Source organism: Meriones unguiculatus, chromosome 14 (genome assembly GCF_030254825.1).
Source record: "Meriones unguiculatus strain TT.TT164.6M chromosome 14, Bangor_MerUng_6.1, whole genome shotgun sequence".
NCBI classification, from domain to species: domain Eukaryota; kingdom Metazoa; phylum Chordata; class Mammalia; order Rodentia; family Muridae; genus Meriones; species Meriones unguiculatus.
Window position 1 is genome coordinate 48,776,005 of NC_083361.1, and position 10,553 is coordinate 48,786,557.

General features: G+C 40.7%; 3 non-coding genes across 3 annotated transcripts; all 3 read right to left on the reverse strand.

The window, feature by feature from the left end:
* Nucleotides 1–2,860: 2,860 nt before the first annotated feature.
* Nucleotides 2,861–2,925, reverse strand: LOC132647865 (small nucleolar RNA SNORD109A). The gene has a single exon (XR_009586205.1). It is a non-coding gene; the product is annotated as a small nucleolar RNA SNORD109A (small nucleolar RNA).
* Nucleotides 2,926–6,445: 3,520 nt separating this feature from the next.
* On the reverse strand, nt 6,446–6,510 carry LOC132647866 (small nucleolar RNA SNORD109A). Its single transcript, XR_009586206.1, has one exon. It is a non-coding gene; the product is annotated as a small nucleolar RNA SNORD109A (small nucleolar RNA).
* A 3,488-nt stretch (nt 6,511–9,998) lies between these two features.
* LOC132647751 (small nucleolar RNA SNORD109A) lies at nt 9,999–10,063 on the reverse strand. The gene has a single exon (XR_009586094.1). It is a non-coding gene; the product is annotated as a small nucleolar RNA SNORD109A (small nucleolar RNA).
* Between the last annotated feature and the right edge of the window lie 490 nt (nt 10,064–10,553).

A 10,553-nucleotide genomic window follows, 5' to 3' on the forward strand; every position in this document is an offset into this window, starting at 1 on the left:
TTCCTGAACCTTCTCTTCTTATCACCTCTCATGTCATGTTTCTTCAAATGAACTCAAATCCACCCAGTTTCCAAGATGAAGGAAGGCATTGCATTTAATACCAAAAATATTCTTCGTTTTGTTTTGTTTTGTTTTGATTTTTCTGACAATGGACAACTAGATTTCTGGCTCAACATAATCCATAATCATTTATAAAAAGAATAATTATGGTTCATTGTCAGCTCTGTTTGGGGCTGCGAAAAATTTATGGCAATTCACCTGAATTTTAGAGGGCAAGATTGCAAGTTTCCATGCTACTTACAAGGACGTGAAAACGCATGGGTTGCTCTCTTAGTATCCACGCCAGAGGATCAAGGATAGATGAAATTTGTGAGGGTTATTGTTCTGTGCTCTAGGGGTCTAGACTCCTAACACCCTATCATATTCCTTTGGGTTCCACACCTGTTAGGGCAGAAAGAAGAGTTTAATTCTTTGAGCTTGAATGTCCATAAGGGAAGGAGCTGGGAGAAGGCTTTTCTTAGTACTTCTGGATATATTATTTAGAATTGGAAGCTTCAAGGGTAGCTACAAAAGAAAGTCACATAGTCCAATAACTTCACCCAACTAATGGTTTTCCAAATGCACATCAACATACTAATGGTATTAGGTAGTATCCTTGTCACTTGCTTGGGTTGGGACTACCTAGCTAAGTCCCCTACAATGCCAGGGCCATAACAAGTGTTCCACCAGCAAGAGGCTAGATGAAGCCTAGGTTGTTTAGCCATAAGAGGGACGTCAAATGATTCTCATCTCTAGAGGTACACAGTAGGTAAATATTTAGTCAGCGGAGACTGCAGCCTGCCTACAAACAAAAGACACCATGGGAAGCAGCGTCACTGCTTACCTGTCCTGCCAGAAGGGAAGCACCTCTCCAAGTTTTAGCCTGCAACATAATAAGTATGAAGGTTATCAGAAAAGGAAATGCGTCTAGGCAACCTTGACTTTCTAAAGTGTCCCGACCTTCAAGTCTGCCAGCAGTTCAGTCTTTCCCAGAACCAACTATTGAATTCATTTCCTCCCTTCCAATCCCCTCAGATTTTAGCCACTGTGGCAAGGATTTCTCTTCTTCTGATGACTTCCTCAGAAGCTGTCTGTGAGAGCATCTTTGCCAGTGCCAGCAGGCACAGTGTGGACGCCTCTCAGTGGGCAGCGAGGAAGTTGGACAAAGCAAAGAAGAAGCAGTGAGTATAGCATTGCAGTATGGTCATTCTTAACTCCTCCTTTCTCAAAGTCAAAACGACCAAGTTGCACAGAGGTGAAAGTCAGTAAGCCCAATGGTATCTTCGAGATTTCAGGGTGTCATTGAAATTTGTCCTCTGTGCATGGAATTCTCTCCTTGTTTATCCAACAGAGCGTTCCATAATTGACTTTAGATTTCTTCCCTGCCATGCAACCTCATCCTGGAAGAGAGGGGAATCCAAAGGTACCTTTTTGTCTACATGTATGTTACCATGTCTCGATTCATAAAAACTCAAGTCTTCCACTTGGAAGAGCGTTGGAATAATCTGCCATGCTTCAGGTTAAATCTGATGAAAAGAAGATGTTTTCTACGCACTAACTGACTAGCCCGTGGTCAAATACACATGGGTTGCTTTTTATCGAGTATGTTGTACTACACATCTGAGATTACATGATGTCCTTGATTGGATATTCAAGCTTCAAACATGGCTTTAGGAATTGTGTATCCAGCAAGTGTTACCAAGTGTCCTATGCTACAGCTTCGTAAAAGTCTGTTAGTAGTAAGATATATATATATATATATATATATATATATATATATACACACATATATGTGTGTGTCAGTTCTGAATTAATTGTGTTCATCATGAGGAAGTTAAGAAGATTCAGTGTGTGGTTCTTTCTTGTTTCATTGAAGAGTTAGCGCATCTGATCCATTATCAGGATTGTGGGTCTACCAGCTAGCAACATGTTCTTTAGAAATATTTTCCTTGTTTCATAAAGGAATAGTTGTTTTCATAGATCTTGGGTAACACGCAAATTTTGTTAGAATAGATGATTTGCATCTGTGTGAGAGCGGCAATAAGAGGATGAATGTACCCAGGAGGAAAAGAAAAACAACAACAACAAGTAACAGAAAGCAAAGCCCAATTGTCATTTCTCATGATGAATCAACTGAGATGGTTTCCATGCGAGAAAGAGATAGGTAAACACAACATGCTCTGGAAGATTTTGGCAGCTAAGACATAAATGATGAACACCAATAAAACTAGGGAATGTCTCAAACAGGTGCCCTGGTTTCTCACCTAGCCATTATTATCTAGAATTTACCCAGCCTCCAACAGGAAAGACCATTTCAATTTTCCCTCTATATAAATTGAATGATCTTTTAATTATTAGTTATACGTCAGCCTTTACACAACTTTGGGAAAAGTGCGAGGGCAGTCCTTGTCCTCCAATATTCTTGGGACTACTGGCATGAGCCCTAACCTCCCAGCCTGACACTTTACCACATATGTGCAAGGGTACATCGCCGGAGACTAGGAATGAGCAGCACGTTCTAATTCATCAGTTCTTACATATTTTTTGAGTACGTCATTTGCACCTACAGTCATCTCTACCTGATATATGTGCCTACTCCTATAGTAAAGGTTGTCTCCCTATCACTTGGAATCATTTCTATCTCTTTGAAAATAGAAAGCAATGAAGATTGTATCAAACCAAGTATGGGTATTGTTATGAGGCTTTTTTCGAAAAATCTCAGAATCTGATGCCATACTGCACAGTTCTCATCCTCTCTGAAGAGGGAAGAGTGCAAGGCAGGCTCTGAACTCCTCATGGGTCTCACGAGGACCTCATATCTGGACCTCAGATCGCATCTGTTCAAGTCAGTCAACGTCCTCAGAGACCTGTTGTCATCATAGATCCAGAAAGGCCTTCGCTCAACACATGAGTTTTCACCTACCAAGTGAAATCCCAGAGAGCTAGACTCCTGGGCCTTGACAAGGAAGTTCAAAACTGTGCAGGAGGCATGTAGCTCATTCTGTCAAAGGTTTTGGGGAAACACAGAGGACAGGATTAAAGAGCCTTTCCCCTTTGACACCATATGAGAAAAATAGAGGTCAACACATTGCCTTTGGTGGGTGTCACTGGCCCCAAATCGGGTACCTGTGAATGTTCCTTGAATTTATGTATTTAATCTTTACAACAAAGATTTGGTAAGAATAGAGAAAACATTCAAGAAAGCAAAATGACTTTGTTCCTATCTAGATAAGATTTTTCAACATCCTAATTTGCGGTTTTGATTCAATGCTCGTCTTGTTAGTTGCCTTTACACTTCCTCCTCAGGTTCCCTGTCTTCCATGTATGTTCCTCTCCATCTTACAGTGCACAGTATTGAGCCTTCCAGTTGTCCTGCAATTGTCAATGCTCTGGAGGATTTTGTGATGTATGTCCCATGACCACCAGCTCCTTCCATATTTCCTTGGACAACAAAAAGCAACACACAGGCCAAGCTATATTTTGGTCCATATACATCACCAGGTATCCCACAGGACATTGACAGGGACAGGAGTTGGGTTCTGTGTGCCTGATTCCTGAACCTTCTCTTCTTATCACCTCTCATGTCATGTTTCTTCAAATGAACTCAACACCACCCAGGTTCCAAGATGAAGGAAGGCATTGCATTTAATACCAAAAATATTCTTAGTTTTGTTCTGACAATGGACAACTAGATTTCTGGCTCAACATAATCCATAATCATTTATAAAAAGAATAAATATGGTTCATTGTCAGCTCTGTTTGGGTTTTTGAAAACTTTATGGCAATTCACCTGAATTTTAGAGGGCAAGATTGCATGTTTCCATTCTACTTACAAGGAAGTGAAAACGCATGGGTTGCTCTCTTAGTATCCACGCCAGAGGATCAATGATAGATGAAATTTGTGAGGGTTATTGTTCTGTGCTCTAGGGGTCTAGACTCCTAACACCCTATCATCTTCCTTTGGGTTCCACACCTGTCAGGGCAGAAATAAAAGTTTAATTCTTTGAGCTTGAATGTCGATAAGGGAAGGAGCTGGGAGAAGGCTTTTCTTAATACTTCTGGATATATTATTTAGAATTGGAAGCTTCAATGGTAGCTTCAAAAGAAAGTCAAATATGCCAATAACTTCACCCAACTGTTGGTTTTCCAAATGCACCTCAAAATACTAATGGTATTAGTTAGTATCCTTGTCACTTGCTTGGGTTTGGTCTACCTAGCTAAGTCCCCTACAATGCCAGGGCCATAGCAAGTGTTCCACCATCAATAGGCAAGATGAAGCCTAGGTTGTTTAGCCATGAGAGGGACGTTAAATAAATCTCATCTCTTGTGGTACACAGTAGGTAAATATTTCGTCAGGCGAGAATGCAGCCTGTCTACAAACAAAAGACACAATGGGAAGCAGCGTCACTTACCTGTCCTGCCAGAAGGGAAGCACCTCTCTAAGTTTTAGCCTGCAACATAATAAGTATGAAGGTTATCAGAAAATGAAATGCGTCTAGGCAACCTTGACTTTCTAAAGTGTCCCGACCCTCAAGTCTGCCAGCAGTTCAGTCTTTCCCAGAACCAACTATTGAATTAATTTCCTCCCTTCAAATCCCCTCAGATTTTAGCCACTGTGGCAAGGATTTCTCTTCTTCTGATGACTTCCTCAGAAGCTGTCTGTGAGAGCATCTTTGCCAGTGCCAGCAGGCACAGTATGGACGCCTCTCAGTGGGCAGCGAGGAAGTTGGACAAAGCAAAGAAGAAGCAGTGAGTATAGCATTGCAGTATGGTCATTCTTAACTCCTCCTTTCTCAAAGTCAAAACGACCAAGTTGCACAGAGGTGAAAGTCAGTAAGCCCAATGGTATCTTTGAGATTTCAGGGTGTCATTGAAATTTGTCCTCTGTGCATGGAATTCTCTCCTTGTTTATCCAACAGAGTGTTCCATAATTGACTTTAGATTTCTTCCCTGCCATGCAACCTCATCTTGGAAGAGAGGGGAATCCAAAGGTACCTTTTTGTCTACATGTATGTTACCATGTCTCGATTCATAAAAACTCAAGTCTTCCACTTGGAAGAGCGTTGGAATCATCTACCATGCTTCAGGTTAAATCTGATGAAAAGAAGATGTTTTCTACGCACTAACTGACTAGCCCGTGGTCAAATACACATGGGTTGCTTTTTATCGAGTATGTTGTACTACACATCTGAGATTACATGATGTCCTTGATTGGATATTCAAGCTTCAAACATGGCTTTAGATATTGTGTATCCAGCAAGTGTTACCAAGAGTCCTATGCTACAGCTTCCTAAAAGTCTGTTAGTAGTAAGATATATATATATATATATATATATATATATATATATATATAGATAGATATATATATACATATATGTGTGTGTCAGTTCTGAATTAATTGTGTTCATCAAGAGGAAGTTAAGAAGATTCAGTGTGTGGTTCTTTCTTGTTTCATTGAAGAGTTAGCGCATCTGATCCATTATCAGGATTGTGGGTCTACCAGCTAGCAACATGTTCTTTAGAAATATCTTTCCTTGTTTCATAAAGGAATAGTTGTTTTCATAGATCTTGGGTAACACCCAAATTTTGTTAGAATAGATGATTTGCATCTGTGTGAGAGCGGCAATAAGAGGATGAATGTACCCAGGAGGAAAAGAAAAACAACAACAACAAGTAACAGAAAGCAAAGCCCAATTGTCATTTCTCATGATGGATCAACTGAGATGGTTTCCATGCGAGAAAGAGATAGGTAAACACAACATGCTCTGGAAGATTTTGGCAGCTAAGACATAAATGATGAACACCAATAAAACTAGGGAATGTCTCAAACAGGTGCCCTGGTTTCTCACCTAGCCATTATTATCTAGAATTTACCCAGCCTCTAACAGGAAAGACCATTTCAATTTTCCCTCTATATAAATTGAATGATCCTTTAATTATTAGTTATACGTCAGCCTTTACACAACTTTGGGAAAAGTGCGAGGGCAGTCATTGTCCTCCAATATTCTTGGGACTACTGGCATGAGCCCTAACCTCCCAGCCTGAAACTTTACCACATATGTGCAAGGGTACATCGCCGGAGACTAGGAATGAGCAGCACGTTCTAATTCATCAGTTCTTACATATTTTTTGAGTACGTCATTTGCACCTACAGTCATCTCTACCTGATATATGTGCCTACTCCTATAGTAAAGGTTGTCTCCCTATCACTTGGAATCATTTCTATCTCTTTGAAAATAGAAAGCAATGAAGATTGTATCAAACCAAGTATGGGTATTGTTATGAGGCCTTTTTCGAAAAATCTCAGAATCTGATGCCATACTGCACAGTTCTCATCCTCTCTGAAGAGGGAAGAGTGCAAGGCAGGCTCTGAACTCCTCATGGGTCTCACGAGGACCTCATATCTGGACCTCAGATCGCATCTGTTCAAGTCAGTCAACGTCCTCAGAGACCTGTTGTCATCATAGATCCAGAAAGGCCTTCGCTCAACACATGAGTTTTCACCTACCAAGTGAAATCCCAGAGAGCTAGACTCCTGGGCCTTGACAAGGAAGTTCAAAACTGTGCAGGAGGCATGTAGCTCATTCTGTCAAAGGTTCTGGGGAAACACAGAGGACAGGATTAAAGAGCCTTTCCCCTTTGACACCATATGAGAAAAATAGAGGTCAACACATTGCCTTTGGTGGGTGTCACTGGCCCCAAATCGGGTACCTGTGAATGTTCCTTGAATTTATGTATTTAATCTTTACAACAAAGATTTGGTAAGAATAGAGAAAACATTCAAGAAAGCAAAATGACTTTTTTTCCTATCTAGATAAGATTTTTCAACATCCTAATTTGCGGTTTTGATTCTATGCTCGTCATGTTAACCCGCCTTTACAATTCCTCCTCAGGTTCCCTGTCTTCCATGTATGTTCCTCTCCATCTTACAGTGCACAGTATTGAGCCTTCCAGTTGTCCTGCAATTGTCAATGCTCTGGAGGATTTTGTGATGTATGTCCCATGACCACCAGCTCCTTCCATATTTCCTTGGACAACAAAAAGCAACACACAGGCCAAGCTATATTTTGGTCCATATACATCACCAGGTATCCCACAGGACATTGACAGGGACAGGAGTTGGGTTCTGTGTGCCTGATTCCTGAACCTTCTCTTCTTATCACCTCTGATGTCATGTTTCTTCAAATGAACTCAACACCACCCAGGTTCCAAGATGAAGGAAGGCATTGCATTTAATACCAAAAATATTCTTAGTTTTGTTTTGTTTTGTTCTGACAATGGACAACTAGATTTCTGGCTCAACATAATCCATAATCATTTATAAAAAGAATAATTATGGTTCATTGTCAGCTCTGTTTGGGTTTTTGAAAACTTTATGGCAATTCACCTGAATTTTAGAGGGCAAGATTGCATGTTTCCATGCTACTTACAAGGAAGTGAAAACGCATGGGTTGCTCTCTTAGTATCCACGCCAGAGGATCAATGATAGATGAAATTTGTGAGGGTTATTGTTCTGTGCTCTAGGGGTCTAGACTCCTAACACCCTATCATCTTCCTTTGGGTTCCACACCTGTCAGGGCAGAAATAAAAGTTTAATTCTTTGAGCTTGAACGTCGATAAGGGAAGGAGCTGGGAGAAGGCTTTTCTTAGTACTTCTGGATATATTATTTAGAATTGGAAGCTTCAATGGTAGCTTCAAAAGAAAGTCAAATATTCCAATAACTTCACCCAACTGTTGGTTTTCCAAATGCACCTCAAAATACTAATGGTATTAGTTAGTATCCTTGTCACTTGCTTGGGTTTGGTCTACCTAGCTAAGTCCCCTACAATGCCAGGGCCATAGCAAGTGTTCCACCATCAATAGGCAAGATGAAGCCTAGGTTGTTTAGCCATGAGAGGGATGTTAAATAAATCTCATCTCTTGTGGTACACAGTAGGTAAATATTTAGTCAGGCGAGAATGCAGCCTGTCTACAAACAAAAGACACAATGGGAAGCAGCGTCACTTACCTGTCCTGCCAGAAGGGAAGCACCTCTCCAAGTTTTAGCCTGCAACATAATAAGTATGAAGGTTATCAGAAAATGAAATGCGTCTAGGCAACCTTGACTTTCTAAAGTGACCCGACCTTCAAGTCTGCCAGCACTTCAGTCTTTCCCAGAACCAACTATTGAATTCATTTCCTCCCTTCCAATCCCCTCAGATTTTAGCCACTGTGGCAAGGATTTCTCTTCTTCTGATGACTTCCTCAGAAGCTGTCTGTGAGAGCATCTTTGCCAGTGCCAGCAGGCACAGTGTGGACGCCTCTCAGTGGGCAGCGAGGAAGTTGGACAAAGCAAAGAAGAAGCAGTGAGTATAGCATTGCAGTATGGTCATTCTTAACTCCTCCTTTCTCAAAGTCAAAACGACCAAGTTGCACAGAGGTGAAAGTCAGTAAGCCCAATGGTATCTTCGAGATTTCAGGGTGTCATTGAAATTTGTCCTCTGTGCATGGAATTCTCTCCTTGTTTATTCAACAGAGTGTTCCATAATTGACTTTAGATTTCTTCCCTGCCATGCAACCTCATCTTGGAAGAGAGGGGAATCCAAAGGTACCTTTTTGTCTACATGTATGTTACCATGTCTCTATTCATAGAACTCAAGTCTTCCACTTGGAAGAGCGTTGGAATCATCTACCATGCTTCAGGTTAAATCTGATGAAAAGAAGATGTTTTCTACGCACTAACTGACTCGCCCGTGGTTAAATACACTGGGTTGCTTTTTATCGAGTATGTTGTACTACACATCTGAGATTACATGATGTCCTTGATTGGATATTCAAGCTTCAACCATGGCTTTAGAAATTGTGTATCCAGCAAGTGTTACCAAGAGTCCTATGCTACAGCTTCGTAAAAGTCTGTTAGTAGTAAGATATATATATATATACATATATGTGTGTGTCAGTTCTGAATTAATTGTGTTCATCATGAGGATGTTAAGAAGATTCAGTGTGTGGTTCTTTCTTGTTTCATTGAAGAGTTAGCGCATCTGATTCATTATCAGGATTGTAGGTCTACCAGCTAGCAACATGTTCTTTAGAAATATCTTTTCTTGTTTCATAAAGGAATAGTTGTTTTCATAGATCTTGGGTAACACGCAAATTTTGTTAGAATAGATGATTTGCATTTGTGTGAGAACGGCAATAAGAGGATGAATGTACCCAGGAGGAAAACAGAAACAACAACAACAAATAACAGAAAGCAAAGCCCAATTGTCATTTCTCATGATGGATCAACTGAGATGGTTTCCATGCGAGAGAGAGAAAGGTAAACACAACATGCTCTGGAAGATTTTGGGAGCTAAGACATAAATGATGAACACCAATAAAACTAGGGAATGTCTCCAACAGGTGCCCTGGCTTCTCACCTAGCCATTATTATCTAGAATTTACCCAGCCTCCAATAGGAAAGACCATTTCAATTTTCACTCTATATAAATTGAATGATCCTTTAATTATTAGTTATACGTCAGCCTTTACACAACTTTGGGTAAAGTGCGATGGCAGTCCTTGTCCTCCAATATTCTTGGGACTACTGGCATGAGCCCTAACCTCCCCTCCTGACACTTTACCAAATATGTGCAAGGGTACATCGCCGGAGACTAGGAATGAGCAGCACGTTCGAATTCATCAGTTCTTACATATTTTTTGAGTACGTCATTTGCACCAACAGTCATCTCTACCTGATATATGTGCCTACTCCTATAGTAAAGGTTGTCTCCCTATCACTTGGAATCATTTCTATCTCTTTGAAAATAGAAAGCAAGTAAGATTGTATCAAACAAAGTATGGGTACTGTTATGAGGCCTTTTTCGAAAAATCTCACAATGTGATGCCATACTGCACAGTTCTCATCCTCTCTGAAGAGGGAAGAGTGCAAGGCAGGCTCTGAAATCCTCATGGGTCTCACGAGGACCTCATATCTGGACCTCAGATCGCATCTGTTCAAGTCAGTCAACGTCCTCAGATACCTGTTGTCATCATAGATCCAGAAAGGCCTTCGCTCAACACATGAGTTTTCACCTACCAAGTGAAACCCCAGAGAGCTAGACTCCTGGGCCTTGACAAGGAAGTTCAAAACTGTGCAGGAGGCATGTAGCTCATTCTGTCAAACGTTCTGTGGAAACACAGAGGACAGGATTAAAGAGCCTTTCCCCTTTGACACCATATGAGAAAAATAGAGGTCAACACATTGCCTTTGGTGGGTGTCACTGGCCCCAAATCGGGTACCTGTGAATGTTCCCTGAACTTATGTATTTAATCTTTACAACAAAGATTTGGTAAGAATAGAGAAAACATTCAAGAAAGCAAAATGACTTTTTTTCCTATCTAGATAAGATTTTTCAACATCCTAATTTGCGGTTTTGATTCTATGCTCTTCATGTTAACCCGCCTTTACACTTCCTCCTCCTGTTCCCTGTCTTCCATGTATGTTCCTCTCCATCTTACAGTGCCCAGTACTGAGCCTTCCAGTTGTCCT